Source organism: Gossypium raimondii, chromosome 8 (genome assembly GCF_025698545.1).
Source record: "Gossypium raimondii isolate GPD5lz chromosome 8, ASM2569854v1, whole genome shotgun sequence".
Taxonomy (NCBI): Eukaryota; Viridiplantae; Streptophyta; class Magnoliopsida; order Malvales; family Malvaceae; genus Gossypium; species Gossypium raimondii.
The window spans coordinates 37,464,467-37,486,153 of NC_068572.1; the positions used below are offsets into that span (position 1 = coordinate 37,464,467).

Genomic DNA, 21,687 nt, shown 5'->3' on the forward strand with positions numbered 1-21,687 from the left:
TCTATCAACTATTTACTGACACTTATCATCCTCTTAGATAGCTTTGACCATAGCAGGTTTCTGGCCATATGTAAAGCGTTCAATTGGCCACTGGCAAGAGTTTACTGCCATGTTCTCAATTATTTTGTATGCATCCTCGTACGTTTTATTCATAAGGGCTCCTCCTACTGCTTCGTCTAATCCAAATCGTGCATTTGCATCTAGCCCATTATAAAATACCTGTAGTCGCATCCACTCAAGAAATTCGTGGTGTGGGCATTTTTGAATCAACATTTTGAAACGTTCCCACGCATCATAGAAACTTCCTCCCTCAATCTCTATAAAATCATCAATCTCTTATCTTAATTGAACTACTTTGCTAATCAGGAAAAACTTCTGTAAGAACTTTCTAGCGAGTTCATCCCATGTCGTGATAGAACCTGGTGCCTGCAAGTCTGTTGGCAAAACGAGTTTGGAAAATGCAATGAAAAATATATTTAGGGAAAAACAAGAGTTTTAAAACTTTTTCCAAAATAAGATATTGGTTGTGAAGTCTAAAGTAGTAAACACTTAATCAAAATTGTGCCTTTTCGATTTGTCTAGGATGAGCGCTTCGACCGAGAAGTCTTCTCCGCTATCTTCAAGCTCACGTCTACCGAGTGTGGACTCACTTCGAATTAGAAAATTTTTCACAAAAATTATTAGTGGGATAATTTTGTAATATCTCTAAACTTTTGGGTCAAGTTGTAAATAAAAAAATATCTCTAGAAATTTTCTAAAATAATATCTTCAGAGAATTTTCCCTCTACAACTTTCTATTTAATTCAAGTGCGTGTAAATAATGACCAAAGACTCTCTTTATATAGGAGAGTTTAGAGAATTCAACTATTATTAAACTTAATCACTTTAATATTAAATTAATATAATTTAATATTAAATCTTATTAAAATAATAGAATGTTTATCTATAAGATAAACATTAAATTTAATTTAATATTCAGATAATCACTATAATATTCAATTAATAAAATACTATTAAGATAAGTATTAAATTAAATTTAATATTCAACTATTAAAATAATAATAATTTTAGAATAATTAATCTAAAATCAAATTCTCTGGTAGAGTCCCAGTAGGAGTGCAACTCTTCCACTACTCAACCACCTACGACCAACCGCTGTTGACCATCGGGATGTCATCGGCCATTGGGATGCCATCGTCGCAGCCACCAACACCACCTTGTCCGGTGATGTAGGTGCGACACCCTTACGGCACCCTGAACTGGTTCAACTATTGTCGATTCGGTTTGGGTCAATGACAACCTGACCGGTCCAGTCCAGCCATCGGTTGGACCGTCGGCCTGGTTTCACATACCAAGCCTGGTTCGACCAAATTTTAGTTCTTGGTCTTGGTTTTTGGCTCTCGGGCCCAATTTACGATATCAGGTCCAATTTTCAAGTTCAATTGCCCATTGGACCATTTATCTGACTTGAAAATTAACTTACAAAAATATAATATTAATTTTAATTGATTTGATTATTTTAATTTTACTTGATCTAAATTAATTTTTTTTCCCAAAAAAATCACTTAGATTTTCCGAATTAATTTTTCAAAAAAAATCTTTAATCAAATTCTCTATTTGAACAATTCTCACAACTACCTAATTTAATTCCACATCGAATAATTCGACGCAATTAAATTATTCCCAAAGTCGTAGAATTTTCTTCTGATTCAAATGCAGTCCGATCGAGCTTTTGTTGAGCTAGCGGAGGGAGCAATTGGACATATACAATTAGGTTGTAGTGATTGCAATTATATCTAGAAGCATCGTTCCTATAATTCGCAATTACTTAATCATGGAGTCAGTCCACAAGAAGTACCATAATTGAAAACTCCTTATTGTATACTCTTTACGAAAGTAATTCATCCAATTACTTTTTCAATGACCTTGTCATGTGTTACCCTCATATGGTATCCTTGATTCCTTTGAGTTAAATCCGTTCACTCAATACAATCTTATTTTATCTCATTGTCACTATTGTGTCTTCTTAATTATTAATATGATTACTTTCAACAAATGAATGTGATAAATTGCTCGTTCGAGAACAAGCAACCCGTGACCACGTTCCATATTTATCAATCCACACAATGCCAATGATAGGATATCATTAACTCTTTAATTGAGTTATTAATTCTATTGTTGCTAGCAAAGTCATGCCATACACAAGTCATGTACCCATCATACCAGCTATGGGCTTGATTATCTTTAGAGCATAAGCCTCCACTTATATCAAAGTACATGTGTTGCATACGCATGGTCAGTGACTAACTAAGGATTTAGGTAAATCGCACCATTAACATCATAAGTGAATTAATTCACAAACGGATTCAGAATTAATTCAGCTTGGGTCCAGTTTAATGTATTATTCTACCAATGAACACATGCATGTCTCTACCCGTGGAGCCAACTACTCCGATAGCCAAGACTAGTTATCTCTCCAATTGGAATTGTAGACGACATAATAATCCTTCTCAGTATTTGAATCAAATGCTCATTTTGATTCTTCAACGGGATTATGGACTCATTTAGATTATCTATTGAAGTGAGTTGTCTTTCTCGTAATGTAAACATTTTTTACAATGTCACTCATCTTCAGTTTGAACTTTAGACAATCAATGAGCTAATATTTGTTTGTCACAATATCGCTATGCATGTAAGATATAAAAGACAGAAAATACAAAAGAAATAATAGTGAAATGTGAAATTAAATGCATTTATTTATTCATCGTTCAAATAAATAGAAAATAATTCCATGTTTACTATAACATGGGCACATTTCCCAACAATCTCCCACTTGGCTTAATGAAGTAAATGTGTCATGTTTCGCATTCTCATATCCTTAACATGTTTGTTAAAATTCCTAGTTACAAGAGTCTTAGTAAACGGATCTGTAGCGTTATTTTCAGAAGCTACTTTCATCACATCTACAATTCCTTTGGGTACTGCCTCTCGTATCAAATGATACTTTTGATCAATGTGTTTCGTCCTCTTGTGACTTCTCATTTCCTTAGTATTTGCTATTGCAACACTGTTATCACAACACAGTGTTATAACTTTTTTCTATATCAAGAACAACTTCAAGTTCGGTTAAGAACTTTCGAAGCCATATTGCTTCTTTCGTTGCCTCAGAAGTAGCCACATACTCGGCCTCTATTGTAGAGTCACCAGTGCAAGTTTGTTTTACAGTCCTCCATACCATAGCTCCACAGCCTAGAATGAATACATTTTTTGACGTCGATTTTCTCGAATCTTTACAGGTTTGGAAGTCTGAGTCTGTGTATCCAACAGGAGTAAGGTCCTCCCCAGAATACACCAGCATATCCATGATTCTTTTAAGATACCTTAATATATGCTTTACAGCTTGCCAATGCCTGCGACCTAGATTCACCTGATATCGACTAACTATTCCTACTATGAAACAACTATCTAGACATGTTTAAAGCTTACTCATATGCTCTCTTTCTTCCTCTAACTTAGGATAGTCATCTAAAGAGAGATGGAAACCTGATGCAGTCGGCTGAACGCATAACTTTGCATCAATCATTGCAAAACGTTCCAGTACCTTATCGATGTATGAAGCTTGAGATAGTACTATCGTTTTATTCTTTTGATCCCTAAGGATTCGAATTGCAATAATATAACTAGCTTCACCCAAGTCCGTCATGCTAAGCTGTTGAGCTACCCACACTTTAATCAATGATAATTCTCCAACATCGTTTCTAATAAGTAGAATATCACAGACGTACAAAAAGAGGAATATCATCTTTTGTCCTTTATACGCTTATAAACATAAGGTTCATCAACCATTTGCTTAAATCCAAAAGTCTTGATCGTTTGATCAAATCTTTTATTCCATGAGCGGGATGCTTGCTTTAGTCTATAAATAGATTTTAGAAGTTTGCAAACTTTTTACTCTTTTCCTTTGACAACATAGCCAGTGGGTTGAGCCATGTAAATAGTCTCATCAAGATAGCCATTCAAGAATTTTGTCTTGACATCCATTTGCCAGATCTCGTAATCGAGGGAAGTGACAATGGATAAGAGTATGCGGATAGAATTGAGCATGGTTACCGGAGAAAAGGTCTCATCGTAATTGATACCTTTTTTCTGTGTGTAGCCGTTCTCTACAAGTCTAGCTTTGTGTGTTTCCACTTTTCCTTCTGCATTTCTCTTCTTCTTGTATATCCACTTACACCCTATGGGTTTAATCCCAATCGGTAAGTCTACAAGTTCCCACCCACACCGTATTGGATTTCATAAAATCCATATCGGCGTCCATGGCCTGTTTTCAGAGCTTGGAATCAACATTCTGCATAGTCTCCTCGTAAGTGAGTGGATTATCATCCTCATGATTGGCTTCCGTATTATAAATACTACCATGATAAATGAAGAAGTCTAGTTTTTAATAAACTCTCCCACTACGATGGATTCCCTTATATTTTGATAATTTCTAGTTCTTTCTACAACTTTCTCGAGAATTAGACTTTGTAGTTGTCCTACCACTCTCGAAAGTTCCTCGAGTATCACTTTACTTCAAGGCTTAAAGTTATCCATGTAGCTTTCCTCAAGGAAAGTAGTATGAGTAGGAACTTAAATCGTATTATCTTTCGAATTATAGAATAATCCTCCCTTTGTTCCTTTTGAATATCCTATAAACATGCACAATTATATTTGTGCATCCAACTTCTTTTCATCTTTATCAAGCACATGTGTTGGACAACTCCATCTTCTAAAGTGATTTAGAGCGGGTTTCTTTTCATGCCATAGTTCATAAGGTGTCTTACAAGCAAGCTTGGTTGGCACATCATTCAAAATATAGCAAGCCGTTTGTATCGCATATCCCCAGAAGGAAGTAGGAAGTTGTGAATAGCTTAACATTGAACGAACCATGTCAAGCAAGGTTCTATTCCTTCTCTCAACTATGACATTCTGCTCTAGAGTACCCGGCGCAATCAATTGGGATAAAATCTTATTCTTTATGAGGTATCCTAAGAAATCATCGGACAAGTATTTCCTACCTCAGTCAGATCAAAGATTCTTTTTGATTAAACCTAATTATTTTTCCACTTTCGCATGAAACTCTCGAAATTTATCAAAGGTTTTTCTTTTGCGGTGCATTAGATACACATATCCATATCGAGAATAGTCGTCGATAAAATTCATGTAATAATAGTTACTTCCTTAGACACTAATCCTCATAGGACCACATATATCAGTGTGCACAAGTTCTAAAGGCTGGTTGGCCCTTGTACCTTTCGCATTAAAAGATCTCTTAGTTATTTTACCTTACAAACAAGATTCACATTATGGAAGACTAATTTTCTTAAGCATACTTAAGGGACCATCTTTCATGAGTCTAGTGATTCTTTCTTAGTTAATATAACCAAGTTTTAAATGCCATAGGTACCCCTCATTAGAGTGAGAAGTTTTAAGCTTTTTATTCACTATTTCAATTTGAAGCATCGAGTAGTTATTTGGTTTCATAAAGTAGAGATTTTTTTCCATCCATCCATTAATTATTAAAGAACGATTTCTGTGAATTGCAATCCCTTTATTGAAAGTCAGAGTATAACCATTACAAACATGCTGCAGAAATTAAATTCATCTCAAAATGAGGTACATAAAACACGTTCTTTAAAATAATCTTCCTAAAATTATCCAAGTGTAAAATAAATTCTCCCACTGCTTTGGTTGAAACATAGCTCTCATCTCCAGTCTGTAACGAGAGGCTCCTATCACGAAGACTTTTCGTTTTGCTAAACCTCTGTAAAGAAACATACACATGGTTAGTGGCTCCAAAATCAATAACCTAGTTGTCAATTGATTCTTCCACTAGGCAAGCTTCAACCAAAAAGAGTTCCATACTTTGCCCTTTTCAACTAGGCAATCCAAATACTCCTTACGGTTTGATTTAAAATGTTCTTTCCTGTTGCAGAAGAAACATTTGATCTTTTTAGGATCTTTTGACTTCTTAGCCTTCTTCCTATCTACACGAGATGGAACCAAAGACTTACTCGGTTTCTTCTTTCCCTTAGCTTTCTGTTTCCCCTTAGAGGAGAGGGGCCTACAGCTAAGTTTGCCTCAGGTTTCTCCTGAACTGGCTTACCATAATTCAACATCAACTCATAAGATTGTAACTCCTTTATGAGCCGAGTCAAGGTAAGTGCCTTGTTCCCCAAGTTGTAAGCGGTCCTAAAACTAGCAAACTCATTGGTTAATGATTTGAACACTATTTCAATTCGTGTGTTCACATCTAATTCAGCCCCATTTTTCTCCGCTACCGCAAAGAATCCCATAAGCTTAAGCATATGTTCTTTAATCGGAGTGCCAGTTTTCTTTGAGAATTCATCAAATTTGTAATAGTGAATTCTCGAGTCAATGGGACTTGGCCTCCAAACAAATCCTCCAAATTTGTCATGATCTATTTGGCAGTACGAAAATTCTCGTGTTACTTTTGAAACACACTACTCATGCTCGCTAATATATAACATTGAACAATCGGGTCAAAATCTTTCCAGCGATTTCTCGCTTTGGGTTGAGCTTCAGGAATGCACGTTTCATCAAGAACGAATTTGTGTTTCTCACAACTGAGAACTATCAACAAGTTTCATTTCCATTCTTAAAAGTTATCCCCATTTAATTTATTCTCGGTAAGAATGCGAATAAGAGGATTATGAGACATATTTGAACTGAAAAAAATAAAGATTTTACTAATTACTATCTTTGTATTAAGCAAATATTTTTCATTTCAGCAACATATCAAGAATGCGGTATGATGCATGAGTTTTGTATTAAAACCTAGAAAAAAAATTTCATTGCTACGATCATTCTCACACCCATCAGCCATGTTGCCTTGGGGTACCATGATTAGCTAGCAAGAACATGGATTACATCAAATCAGTTCGTGAATCTTAATTTTCAAGACTCTATAAGAACTAACGGCCGTTTAATGTTTGGCCATCATTTCTAGCTTAAATATCATTTCTTGGGAAACTATTTAATAAGAGATGATCTTGAGTGTGTAACCATTAACTCAACACCATCATGAACATGCTCTTGGGACAATCTCTCTGAAACTCATCCATGACTAGTTTTCCTTAAACGGAAATTCCATCTAGTGAATCCACATGATAAAGTTTGCCTTCGGGTGTGCCCAAGGTAGGAACTTGCTCGAAACTTTATCATGCTATCACTTAGGGACCATCAATGAAGGCTATAGGTTTTGTTCAAGGATCTTCTCCCACTCAATATTTTAAAAACATGCAAGATTTTTTATCCCAAATTTCAAGAATGATCATACAATAGTCCTAGTGGCATTTTTACATAACCTAAATGACATGCTTCCAATATATGCATCGCATGTTATGGCAATGATATCCATTCATAAGAATTAATCAATCTTAAAACAAACAATTTTGGTTCTCCATAGTTTTTCTTTTAAGGGAAAAACCGAAAAAGTGAATGCGAACCGTGAACCAGGTAGGGTCCCAGAAAAGGGAGGTGAGTCATATTTGACCGCTTAAAAACCAAGCCTTTCCTAGCCATAGCGAATCCTAGACATGCACCTTCTCATTACCACACTTCTTACAATTACCGAATAACCTAAACAAGTGAATAAAACAATACAACACATGTATTTTCTCATTACCACACTTCTTATTTTTAATCGATCAACTGTGGATCAACTCATATATATATCACAATTATAACATTACATAATATAAATATTATAAACAAATATAAAACAAATATATAAGGAGATAGGTAATTAAAATAAAATTGTTAGCCAAGGTTTTCATGGTTCTATTTCTAGAAAATAAATGGAAAAATAAAAATTACATAATTTTTCACCACAAGGCATTCCTTAGGTCTTCAACCACTATCACATCTTTTCATCGTCATGGACTCCTTTTGAAAAAATTACATTTAAGTCCTATGTTCGTTTTCGGCTCACAAGAATTCTATGAATTCTTTTAAAAAATAGCCCTACGTGGAGATGGTAGTCCACGGTCTATTTTCTAATAACCACAACCACGACAAAAAACAAATATATAACAAATATATAATATCACATCCATTCCCATATATAACTCAAAACATGCATAAGATCTAAAGAATGTTAATTACTATGTAATCAAATCATTCAAGAAGAAAGGAAATTTATTTTGATTATCTCTTTATACTTATAGATAGAACACAACCTATCTCATGATACCAATTGCTGGAAAAACGGGTTTGGAAAACATAAGGAAAAATAAATTTAGGGAAAAACCAAAGTTTTAAAATTTTTTCCAAAATAGGATCTTAGTAATGATATCTAAAGTAAAAAACACTTAATCAAAATTATATATTTTTTATTCGTCTAGGATGAGCGCTTCAACTGAGTAGTCTTCTATATTATCTTCAAGCTCACGTCTGCCGGGTGTAGGCTCGCTTCGAATAAGAAAATTTTTCACAAAAATTATTAGTGGGGTAATTTTGCAATTTCTCTAAACTTTTAAGTCAAGCTGTAATTCAAAAAAATATCTCTAGAAATTTTTTCAAATAATCTCTTCAGAGAATTTTCTCTCTACAACTTTCTATTGAATTCAAGTGTGTGTAAATAATGACCCAAGACTTTTATATAGGAGAGTTTAGAGAGTTCAACTATGATTAAACATAATCACTTTATTATTAAATCTTATTAAAATAATAAAATGTTTATCTACAAGATAAAAATTAAATTAAATTAAATATTAAGATAATCACTTTAATGTTAAATTAATAAAATACTATTAAGATAAATATTAAATTTAATTTAATATTAAACTATTAAAATAAAATTATTATTGGAATAACTAATTTGAAATCAAATTCTCTGATAGAGTCCCAATACGAGAGTAACACTTCCACTGCTCAACCACCAACAACCAACCGCCGTCGGCCACTGAGACGCTGCCATCGCAGCCACCGGTGCCGTCATGTCTGGTGGTGCAAGTGCAACACCCTTACGAGACCCTGAGCCAGTTTGGTCATTGCCGTTTCGGTCCGAGTCAATGACAACCTAACTGGTCTGGTCTAGCCACGGTTGGACCATCGGCCTGGTTTCACATACCAAGCCCGATTCGACCAATTTTTGGGTATTGGTCTCGGTTTTTGGCTCTCGGGCCCAATTTACGATATCAGGTCCAATTTTCAAGTTTAATTGCCCATTGGACCAATTGTTTGACTTGAAAATTAACGTACAAAAGTATCATATTAATTTTAATTGATTTGATAATTTTAATTTTACTTGATCAAAATTAATTTTTTTTCCAAAAAATCACTTAGATTTTCCAAATTAATTTTTCAAGAAAATTCTTTAATCAAATTCTCTAGTTGAACAATTCTCACGACCATCTAATTTAATTCCACATCGAATAAATCGACTCAATTAAATTATACCCAAAGTCGTAAAATTTTCTTCTGATTCAAATGCAGTCCGATCGATCTTTTGTTGAGCTAGCAGAGGGATCAATCAGACATACACAATTAGGCTCTAGTGATTGCAATTATGTCCAGAAGCATCGTTCCTATAATTCGCAATTACTTAATCATGGAGTCAGTCCACAAGAAGTACCATGATTGAAAACTCCTTATTGTATACTCTTTACGAAAGTAATTCATCAAACTACTTTGTCCAATGATCTCGTCATGTGGGTGTTACCCTCATATGATAGCCTTGATTCTTTTGAGTTAAATCTGTTCACTCAAAAAAATCTTATTTGATTTCATTTCCACCATTGTGTCTTCTTAATGATTAATATGATCACTGTTAACAAATGATTGTGATAAATTGCTCATTCGAGAACAAGCAACCCTTGGTCATGTTCCATATTTATCAATCCACACAATGTCAATGAGAGGATATCGTTAACTCTTTAATTGAGCTATGAATTCCACTATTGCTAGTAAAGCCATGTCATACACAAGTCATGTAACCAACATACCGGCTATGGGCTCGATCATCTTTAGAGCATAAGCCTCCACTTATATCAAAGCACATGGGTTGCATACGCATGGTTAGTGTTTAATTGAGGATTTAGGTAAATCATGCCATGAATGTCACAAGTGAATTAATTTACAAACAAATTTAGAATTAATTAATCTTGAATCTAATTCAATGTATCATTCTACCAATGAATACATCTATGTCTCTACTTGTGAAGTCAACTGCTCCAATAGTCAAGACTAGCCATTTCCCCAATTAGAATTACAAACGACATAATAATCCTTCTTAGTATTTGAATCAAATGCTCACTTTCATTCTTTACGGGATTATGGACTCATTTAGATTATCTACTGAAGTAAATTCTCTTTCTCACAATGTGAACGTTTTTTACGATGCCACTTATCTTCAGTTTAAACTTTAGACAATCAATGAGTTAATATTTGTTTGTCACAATTTCACTATGCATGCAAAATATAAAAGAAAAAATAAAAAAGACATAATAGTGAAATGTGAAATTAACTGTATTTATTTATTCATCGTTCAAATAAATAGAAAATAGTTAAATGTTTACTATAAAATAGGCACATTTCCCAATAGAGTTTAACCAAGAAAATGTGTTATCAATTAAAGAAAATGGGAACAACCGAAGACGAATAGCGTTATCAATGACCTCGTTATACTTAAAAGTATCACAAAGTTGGAGAAACCATTTTAAATGCTTATTAGGGTCATTAGTCATAGTGTCTCAAAACTATATATTCTTCTGAATCATCATCGGTTTTATCTCAAAATTATTAGTTTTAATTGTCGGTCTTGCTATACTTTCCTGAACCATGTCTAGACTTTGTAAGGCATAATCCATTAAAGTTCTCTCGTTCTAAGCCATATGTAAGTTTTCGGAAAGCTATGGTGCTGATGGGTTTACTAGGGCATTATAGTCAGCGTCGCCAAATAGTAGATTTTCACGTGGTACATTACCTACAATAGGTAGTGGTGGATCTTGCATTTGCTGTTACTGTTGCTGTCGATGATTTCTTCGAATGATTCTCTTTGGATCGTTGGTTGCTACAATAGGTGTGCCCGTACTGCGAGTCATACACTAAACCCAGAAAGAGGATATTAGTAACAATAATTAAAATAAAATTCTATCTATAACCTACAATTTTCCTAATTATTCCTTCAGATTGTGAAAATTAAAATCAAACTAGTGACTTTGCCTCCCAAGAAATAGCGCCAATAACTTGACCGCCTCTTGAAGTACTAACGTCCAAAGTGTGAAAACTGCAATAAAATATAAAATGACAAGACGATAGTTGCAAGTATTCTGGTCGAGTTGTAATATAGTTTTACAAAGAAGTAAGTGAGTACTCTAAGGATCGTACCCAAGGGAGGCGAGCGTTAGATAAATTTTAACCTAAACACTAAAAAATCTGATTAGTACTTAAAATAAATTATAGTACGATAACATAGAAGAAAGGCTTTTAAAATTTTTAGAGTAATAAAATAAAATAACATAAAATAAAATAAATAAAATTCAAGAGATAGAATAGTAGAGTAAATCAAATCTCAATTATAGGTGATTAGCTCACTTCGGTAATCTTGATCAACTGTTGCTTTGGGTTCCTTGTCAATCAACTAGTCACTGCGCTAGCAGGATCTTCCGATCTTCCACTAACATAACGAGTCAGCAAGAACTACTTATCTTTCGACCTCACATTCTAGTCTGGCTTGGGGTGAAGGTGTTCACGAATAGGCAATACCAATTTTGGGTTAATTCCCTCCTTGATGACTTCACAGGGTTGTCAGACCCAAGGTTTGTTTCACGTTATTCCTTTCCCAAAAATTTGATCCGTTGAGTAACCGTATAAAATAATTAATAGATCATACCTACACTCGCTAAGCCCCCACAGAGAAATTAGTTCCTCATGGCTTTCATAAACATGGAATAAATGGAAGAATTAATCATAGTGAATGAATTGAAGTAGAAAGTTTAAGAAAAGCCTGATTGATATTAATAATAATCACAAGTCCACAGAAGCTGATCTTCTTCACAAATCAAATCTCTTGAAAGAAAACAAAGAACAAATAAACTAAAGTTTAAAAAACCTAAGAAAGTAAGAAAACAAAACTAAATCTAAGGAGAGAATCTAAGCTAATGGAATGGTGTCCATAACATGTGCCTAGAGGGCCTATTTATAGCCTTTCGGTGGTCGTTATCCTTAACCCTAGGTCAACTAACATTCCCAAGCTTTAACTTAGATTGTGCAAACCAAAACGCCCCTGCTTCATGTTTAATTTCCATCCCAGAGTCGATGTCGCGACACAACAGGACCTGTGTCACAACAGAGGTGGCAGTATACTCCTCCTTGAGATGTCTCAGGGGTATGTTGCGAACCCTTAGTCTGTGTCACGACATCGAAAGCATTTTCTTACTTTTTCCATTCTGCTCTCTACATTGTGACATCGGGCCACCCTATTGCGACATAGCGTCCAGTATTGATCTAAAATGCCTTCTAATGATCTAATGCCATAGTAGTCTTCAGTTATAAGATATGAGCATATTCGTAGTTATGAAATGTATAAGTGTTCATCGGTTTGAGTTCGTCTATGCTATGTAGGGTCAAAACTTAAGCTCTCTGGTATCCGTCATATCTAAATAGTATCATGTCTTGTTGTAGAGTTATTTGCAATCTGAACCATTTGTCAATTTGGGCGTTCATGTTGATGGAGTTGTAAACCAACTAAAAATCTGACTAAGACAAGTGTACATATCAATTAACAGTATAGCTACGATGAACAGAGATATCGTTCCCATGAGGACTAAAAGTACTAGTAATTATCATCTTTCTAGTATTTAACTGACAAATTGGAGTGATTTATTAAAAATAAAATTAACTAAATTAATTAACTAAAGAACACGACAAAGAATAAATCAGGAAAATAAACGATCAACAACCAAGAAGCGAGACAATACCTAGGAAAGAATCCACCTAGACTTCATCTGTCATTATCAATCTAAATTACGCAATTTCTTCACTTAGTATCTTAATCCATAGAAATCCCTAAATTATGCTAATATCTCTCTTCAAGACTAAGAGCAACTGACTCTATGTTGATTAATTGAAATTTATTTCTAATTAAATGCCCTATTTTTACATTAACTTGATATATGGATCCCCTTATTAGATTTGACTCTAACCCGTAGATTTATATCATCCTATTTCTAGGATTGCATGCAACTCTACTTAATTACGCTAGATCTACTCTTAAACAGGGCCTATTCCTCCTCTGATTTAAGCACATCAAACATGATTAATAGTCTAGAAATATTAAACCAAGAATTAAGCACACCATAATTGAGAACAAGATCCAAGTATTTATTGCATAAAAATAGAAATCAAATAACAGAATTCATCCTAGGGTTCATCTCCCTAGGTATTTAGAAAATTAGTTCATGATAGCAAATAAAAACATCTTAGAGATGGTATAACCACAAGAAATAAAGAAACTCGTAATAAAATTTCAAAGAAATCAAAAGGAGATCTTCAATCTTGATGGAAATCTTCTTCAGAGCCTGCTTCAATGGTATTTTTCGAGTTGTTTTCTTGAGTATTTTATGATAGCTTACTCCTATCTTCTTATCTTTGTAATATATAGTTCTTAGAATGCTTAAAAACCTAAAATTTGCATTTTGTGTGTGTTTAGATTACAATTTGAGATTTTGAAACGGTCTAGCACAAGGCCATGTGTCAGCCCATGTGGCTCACACGACCATGTGTCGAGTCTATGTGGAGTTGCCCAACTTGTGTGGCTCTTGAAACTTACTCTAATTTTTTTTATTTTCACTTATTTTTTGCTCTTTTTGCTCTCAAATGCCCTACAAGTATAGAAACATGAATTTAAAAGATTATGAGCATAAATTTCACCATTTTAAATCGAATAATCATCCAAAAATGCATTAAGAATGAAGCTAAAATATGTTACTTTTAACATTTATCACTTATGTTATGTAACATAGACATTTGGAATTATTTTGAATGATCTAGACCGTTTCATCATCAGTATGAGTTTGTTTTGGGTTTGAATCAGGATATGATGTGATTAGTAGTCTGATAGTTATCAAACTCAATATGGGAATCCACCAAGTGTAAGATCAGCTAGAAAGTATCCGCTAAGGAATAGTATTTGTAAACAACCATTCTGCGAAAAATGTTAGATGTTTGTTTGAAGGGGAAATCCATTGGAAGTGGGATCTGTATAGATATTATTTGAAAAGAGCCTTTGTTGTTTTAAGAGAAAATAAGATATATATATATATATATCATTTGGTAAGATTTGGAGTCAGCCAAGGTGTGAAGTGAGAGTTGATACGTTAAGTATGGTAATTGGTGTATAGGTATATATATCGGATATTATGAAAGTATCTGCCAAAGATAGAGATGTGATCCAAAATTTGCATGATGAAGAATTCAACTAGAAAGGTTCCGGGGTATTCTGTGCTAAAAACTCACTAAGTTTTTGTGAACTTACAAAGTGTTTGATCTTGTTTCAGGTCTTACTGTGAGAGTAAGTACACAAGGAAGGACCAAGCCAATAATGCACCAAAGAAATGATGAGTTGGGTTATTATGCATATAGAGGATATCTTAGGAGTAAGGCCTCTAGTATACTATGCCAAGAGTAATCTGTCTTTAATGAACTTTTGTATTCTTGGATGTCTTTATTTATTTATTTTATTTAGAAAATATTTAATAATACGAAAAGAGATATGTTGAAAAAGGATCATACATATATTTTTTAAACATTTATGCTAAGTGTTTGTATGTCGTAACATTCGATATCTAGACTCGGTGATATGGGTTGGGAAGAGGATGTTACAACTTCCACGCAAAACTCTTTGAATTTATCAAAGGTTTCACTTTTGTGGTGTATTAAGTACACATACTCATATTAAGAGTAATCATCAGTAAAGTTTACATAATACTCATAACCACCTTTTGTACTGATGTTCATGGGGTCACATACGTTAGTTTGCACAAGTTCTAAGGGTTTCACAATCCTCGTCCTTTTTGAATTAAAAGATCATTGAGTCATCTTACTTCCCAAGCAAGATTCACATTGTGGAACATTAACTTCTTTAAGAAAACTTAAGGTGTCATCTTTCACAAGACTAGTGATTCTTTCTTGGTTAATATGACCAAGTCTTAAATGCCAAAGGTACGACTCATTAGAGTGAGAAGTTTTAAGTCTTTTATTCGAAATTTCAGTTTGAAGCAGTGTGTACATCTTTGGTTTGATAAAATAGAGATTATTTGACATTCATCCATTACAAATAAGTTTAGGATTTCCAAATATTGTAATACTATTTTTAAAAGTCAGTCTTTATATAAATATGAAACAGAATTAAAGTTTCTTTTGAAACTTGGTATATAGAAAATGTCTTTCAAATTAATCGTCTTAAATTATCAAAATAAATATGTACATCTCCCACTGCTTCAGCTGCCATGGTTGTCCCATTTTCGATTTGCAAAAATAAACTATTATCTCTAAGATCTTTTGTCTCCTCGAACCCTTGTAGAGAAACACACACATGATTTGTGGCTCCAAAATCAATGACCTAATGGCCTATTGATTCTTCCATTAAGTAAGCTTCTATCATAGAAAGTTCCATCCATTTGACTTTAGTGGCTAGGTAACCCTTTCACTCTTTACAGTTTGCTTTGAAGTGTCCTTTCTTGCAACAGAAGAAATACTTAGACTTAGATAAGTCTTTAGGCTTCTTGGTTCTCTTCCTTTCCACTTGAGGTGGTCTAGAGAACTTAGTATTGTTTCTCTTAGCATGTTTTCCATTCCCTTTAGATGAAGAAGTAATAGCTAAATTAGCTTCTACTTTTTGAATCGGCTGATTTCCATTCAACATCAACTCATAGGATTGTAATTCCTTCATAAGTTGTGTAAGCGTCAGATTCTTATTCCCAAGGTTGTATACAGCCCAAAAGCTTGAAAAATCCTTGGACAACTTTTTGAGCACCATTTCTATTTGTGTGTTCTAGTCCAGATTGGCCTCATTATCCATAACTTTGGCAAAGTATCCCATAAGAGTGATCATATAGTTTTTGATTGGAGTGTCGGGCTTTTGCTGGGCATTCATCAAACTAATAATAATCAAATGTCAAGCCAATGCAGCTTGGCCACCAAACATGTCTTTTAGTGTGTCTAGAATCGTTTTGGCAATCTTACAACTCTCCAGTTGCTTATAAAGGGTGATAGCCACACTTGCCAGCATATAACAATGAGCTATCTTATTAGACTCCTCCCAATGTTTTCTAGTCTCAACTTGAATGGCCGGAGGGCATTTATTATCAAGGACTGTCTTTAGTTTCTCACAGGTTAAGACAATCATCAGGTTTCTTTTCCATTCCTTATAGTTATTTATGTTCAATTTGTTCTCAATGAGTATATTTAATAAGGGTGTAGGTTCTATTTTCGAACTAAAAATAAAATATTCATTCATTAGTTTCTTTTTATTAAGCAAATAGTTTGAAAATATTTTGCAACTTACGATATGAATTAAGATGATGCATGCATCTTACATTAAACCTTTAAAACATCTGCAAGCTGTTGCAACGAAAATTCTTACACCCATTGAATCAAGTAATCATGAGGTAATCTTAATCAACTTGTAAGAACATGGATTTTCATCCAATTAGTACATGAACCTAATTCCTTAGGTTCACACATACTAATAATCATTTAACATTTTGCCATCATTCTAACTTAAGTAGAGCTTCGTGGAAAATTACTTAACTAGAAAATCTTGAGTGTATGACCATCAAGTTAACATCTACCACATCATGTACCACAAATGAGTCATCGTGGGACAATCTCATCGAGTAACATGCTGTGACTAGTTGTCCTCTTTGAAGAAAAAAACTTATTGTTATATCGCATGATAATACCTACAACAGGATCAGCCAACTATCATACTTTACAAGATAGTTCTTCTTACTTTCAGGAAATTTTCTCAGTGAGATCCACATGAAAATTCTACCGTTGGGTAGTTAAATTGTCATGTCATCATAAGAGACCATTGATGGAGGCCATAGGTCTTATTTAGGGACCTTCTCCCACTCAATCTATTAAAAACATGAAAGGTTTTTTAATATTCAGTTTCAATCAAAATGATCAATATATGCATGACGAGTACATATAGCACTTTTTTCATGAATTATCTAGCATACTTACTATACATATACGTGAACATACATTTGTAGTCAAATAAAGATCATCATGCTTTCACATATAACAGCATAAAATTTAAATGATCCTAACCAGCCAAAGTTTCCATGATTTCATCCTATAAGAATAATAAAATTAAAAAATTCAACCCAAAATAGACTTTGGGTCTTCTATTTTTCCACCATGGACTTTTGTTGCGACACTAATTCACACAACTATCGTCATTGCTTTTCTGTAACCGACCACCGCAATCGACCTTTTCCATCGATCATCACCACCGGACCACCGATAGCCTTCTATTGTAGAACCATTGTTGGTCTTTTTTCAATTTGGCTAGGTCGGGTTTGCGTTGTCCTGATTAACCTAGATGCATCTCTGTTCTCTGGGTTTCATTGAAAAATATAGGTTACATAGGTCCTATGTTCGTTTTAGACTCACATAATTTATTCTAAAATAGTAAAATTAAAATCTTGCATCTAAATGATAATCCATGATTTAATTGTACATATCCAAAAATTAATAATAATTACATTTAATTTTCTAGAAATCACAACTTTGGTAAAATTACTTTATCAAACATAATAATAAAATAATAACATACATTCATTTGCATACATTTCCCTAAACATGCATATAATTACAAGAATGTCACATCTTATCAAAATTAATCACACGTGAAGAAGAGAGAAAATTTCAGTATCGATTTATATTATAAACATAGCACAACCTGACTCTAATATCAATTGTTGAAAAAATCCAGTTTGAAAACGGTTTTCTTGCACTGCGAAAAATTAAAATTTTGAAAATAGAATCGTTTTGTGATATTTATAGCAATAAACTTTCCCCGAAATTGCACCTATGTTTTCGGCTAGAGAAATCCTTGTTACTCTTGGCTTTCAATCGAATGCCCTTCTCCACTGTTCTCGTACCACGAACTGCTTCAAGTGTGGGGCTCGAACGAATTCAAATCAAATACAGAATAAAAAATTATTTACTTTACTTTTAACGCGAATGCAAATCTCTCTTCAATATAAACTGATAGAATTGTTTTTCCAGAAAATAGAATTTATACTTAGAAAATAAATTCTGACTATTGTCGGGTAGAATAACAATATCTCAAAGTTGTGTATGTAACATTACTGGTGAAAATAAATTCTCACTATTTTCGGACAGAATAACAATAACCTCTCACCAACTCGGTATCGTCTTTAGTTGAAATTAAAGGGAAAAACCTAAAACTTTTCTTCTTTTCTTTTCTTTAGTTCGACGGTTCAAGAAGAAGATAGTAGAATTTCTTTTTTATCTTTCTTTCCACTTTGTTTCCTATTTATATACCGATTAGCTTTTAATTAATCTTAGTTAACATAATTAATTAAGTTTTATTTAATTAATTTCTAATTACTTAAATTAAAAGACCTACATCATTACCGTCAACTAACACTTATTTAAAAATGGTTTATTAACCATTTTGGTCCTTTAGATAATTGTTATCTAAGTCCCCAAACGTTTTCTTAATTAAAATTTATAGCAATTAAACTTTTACAATTTAGTCCTTGGGCCTTAATTAACTATAATTTCGCTAATTTCACTAACCAAATTTCAATTCATTTATACACTAACTCCGTAAATATATCTATTTAATATTTACCAACTCAATTTACAAAAACGAGATTCCAAAATTATATTTTTTGACACCACTAAAAACCGAGTCATTACAAATAATTTCATTTTCCTCCTAGCGAAAGATTTCGAGTGTTATATTGTCAAAGATATTTTTAGTACTTACAAGACTGCTTCAAGGGAAGCTGTCAATTATATTAAATTCGGGCTCATGTTCAACCCTAATACAAAGCTCTCGAACAAGAAGAATGCTATGTCGATCTTGGGCGTTGATCACATTTATTTTGTCTCTGTTTATGAGTTTATTTTGTTTTATCTGTCTCATAATGATGTTAACATTTGTGATCGTGTTGTAATAATTTCTTGGAGTTCATAGTTCTATAGGATCCTTGTTACTTGGAAAAATACTGATGTAGTAACTTTTAAATAATTAGTTTTGCAGGTCATTGGCTGCAGGATTGAGGCGATGCTCGTCGAACTTTTCAGCATCTGCAACATCGAACTACTCTATCATTTGCAGCTAACATTTATTTGAGGCAACTGATAGCTACATAGGTAAAATGTAATACTGATGGAGCAGTACTAGCGGAGAGTAATGTGTCAACTTATGTTGCTGTGCTACATGATCATACGGGTAAATTTTTCAAGGGTCTGACTAGCTTCTACAACGCCATTTAGAAGCCTCACGTGATCGAACTAATTATGGCTATAAGAGAAGCTCTTTCATGGCTTAAGAATTTAAATGTTGAAAAAGTGATCTTGGAGTCTGATTATAAAGATACCTTAGGTATGAACCTTTCTAAGTTCTAGACTTTAATCCATAATTGTGGTATGCTAAAAAGTCATTTTAGTAATTTGTCTTTCCTCTGGACAGGTCGAAATGCTAATAAAACGATTCATTTACTAACAATGGTAGCTTTATTTCGAGCAAGTTTCTTCCCCTGGAGACTACTCCTTTTTATTTAAGATGTTTTAGATTTTGATGCTTCTAATCTTGGTTCCATTCTGAGGGGTTTAGGAGTATGTGTATTGGGAAAAAAAATCAATATATAATTAAACCATTGGAATTAATTAACTTGTAAAAAATCAAAAAAATAACTCAATTTTTATTTCAATTTTAACCTCAAATATAGTAGCATACTAAATATACAATATTTTAAAAATGGTGGTGAAAATAATTTATTCTTCACTCTTATATACTTATAAATAAAACATAATTAGTATCACAACCAACGCATTAAACTATAAAATATTCATATAAGGTGAAAATTTACATTAACATATTTGCATTCTACAACAAAGATCGTTTACAAAAACCAGCACGCATCCGCATAAGAACATAAATCAAAGTAACAACTAAAGCAAAAAATATAAAAAGATAATAAACAACATTAATTATATTAAATTATGATATAAATAATTAATTAATTACCTAACCGATATATTTATTACATAAAAAAACAAATGATGGCTCAGTTAAAATAGTAACACAGAAGCCTTTTGATAGTTGGGCTACATATATAACTGATAAACGAGACCTCGAAAACATAATAGAATTGAGCTAAACCTGAGTAGAATTTTTTTATCTTGTTGGCTATGGTTGTCGGGCTACATTTAACATCTGATTAAAAATATTTTAATTTGCTGGCTATGGGGTTCGAACCCATGCGTATTTAATATACAGAAGATCTTAAGTCTTCCCCCTTAACCTCTCGGGCAAACCAGCTTGATGCACAATGGCTAAAATATTTACTATATTTAAAACTTGACAATTAAAACATCTCGCGAGTTTCTACCATTGACGGACATTAAACTAACAAATGCTAATATCCTCCGCCGAGTGATTATTTATTTGGGTTAAATTATAAATTAAAAGGTATAAATTTAAAATATATTTTAAGCAAAGTTTTTTGAATTGAATCAGTGATTAAACTTGTCAAGCTACTAGTTCGTATGGTTGGATTAAAGAAATCATTAAAAACATTAAAAATAAAAAATATTTAAATCAATTTTTTCGTTTGGTTCAATCGGTTCATACTGATTCACAGATCAATCAGTCTAATGCCTATCTCCAAGTCGATAACCTGATCAATTCTCAGCCCGGTCGACCAATTCAAGTGAAACAACCATGGCGCTAAGTATTTACACTTCATGCATTTGAAATTTAGTCCTTCTACTTTTATTTTTAAGAATTTAATCCCTCTACTTTTTGGATTTAAAAGTCCTCTTTCAAATTATATATAACCACGTAACATTTTAATTGAAAATTTAACAATATTAACTATTTAAGCTAATTAATAACATTATAAAAATATAGAGACAATTAGAAAATAGAGTATAAAGATTAAATTCTAAATTTTAAATTTAAGCATTTTAGAAGGATCAAAATTGAAACTTATACATTTTTATAAAATGGAAAAAAGAAAACAATTATGATAGGTGTGGGCCACGTGTCGGCATGTAGGTATATAGATTTGGGTAAACTACCAAAATAGTCAATTTTGTCTGCCTCATGTTACAATTTAGTCACTTATGTTTGAAATGTTACGTTTTAGTCACTTACGTTCTTGTGTTGTAACATTTTAGTCACTAAATCGTTAATTGTCGTTAACGGTATAACGGTAAGCTAATGTGGCACATTAAATCATTATTTCAAATGAAAATTTTAGGTTAAATTATACATTTGGTCCCTATATTTTTTCATTTTGAGTAATTTAATTAATTTCTTTTATGTTCTTATAACTTTCTGTTTTTTTTCTTTATTTTCTATTATCTTTTGCTTCTCCTCTTTTTTCCTCTCTCCTCCATTTCTTTTAATGT

General features: G+C 33.0%; 2 non-coding genes across 2 annotated transcripts; one reads left to right on the top strand and one right to left on the bottom strand.

Annotated features, from left to right (window-relative positions):
• The first annotated feature begins 241 nt into the window (after positions 1–241).
• Positions 242–347, top strand: LOC128032085 (small nucleolar RNA R71). Its single transcript, XR_008188215.1, has one exon. It is a non-coding gene; the product is annotated as a small nucleolar RNA R71 (small nucleolar RNA).
• A 20,162-nt stretch (positions 348–20,509) lies between these two features.
• On the bottom strand, positions 20,510–20,593 carry TRNAL-UAA (transfer RNA leucine (anticodon UAA)). Its single transcript has one exon. It is a non-coding gene; the product is annotated as a tRNA-Leu (tRNA).
• Between the last annotated feature and the right edge of the window lie 1,094 nt (positions 20,594–21,687).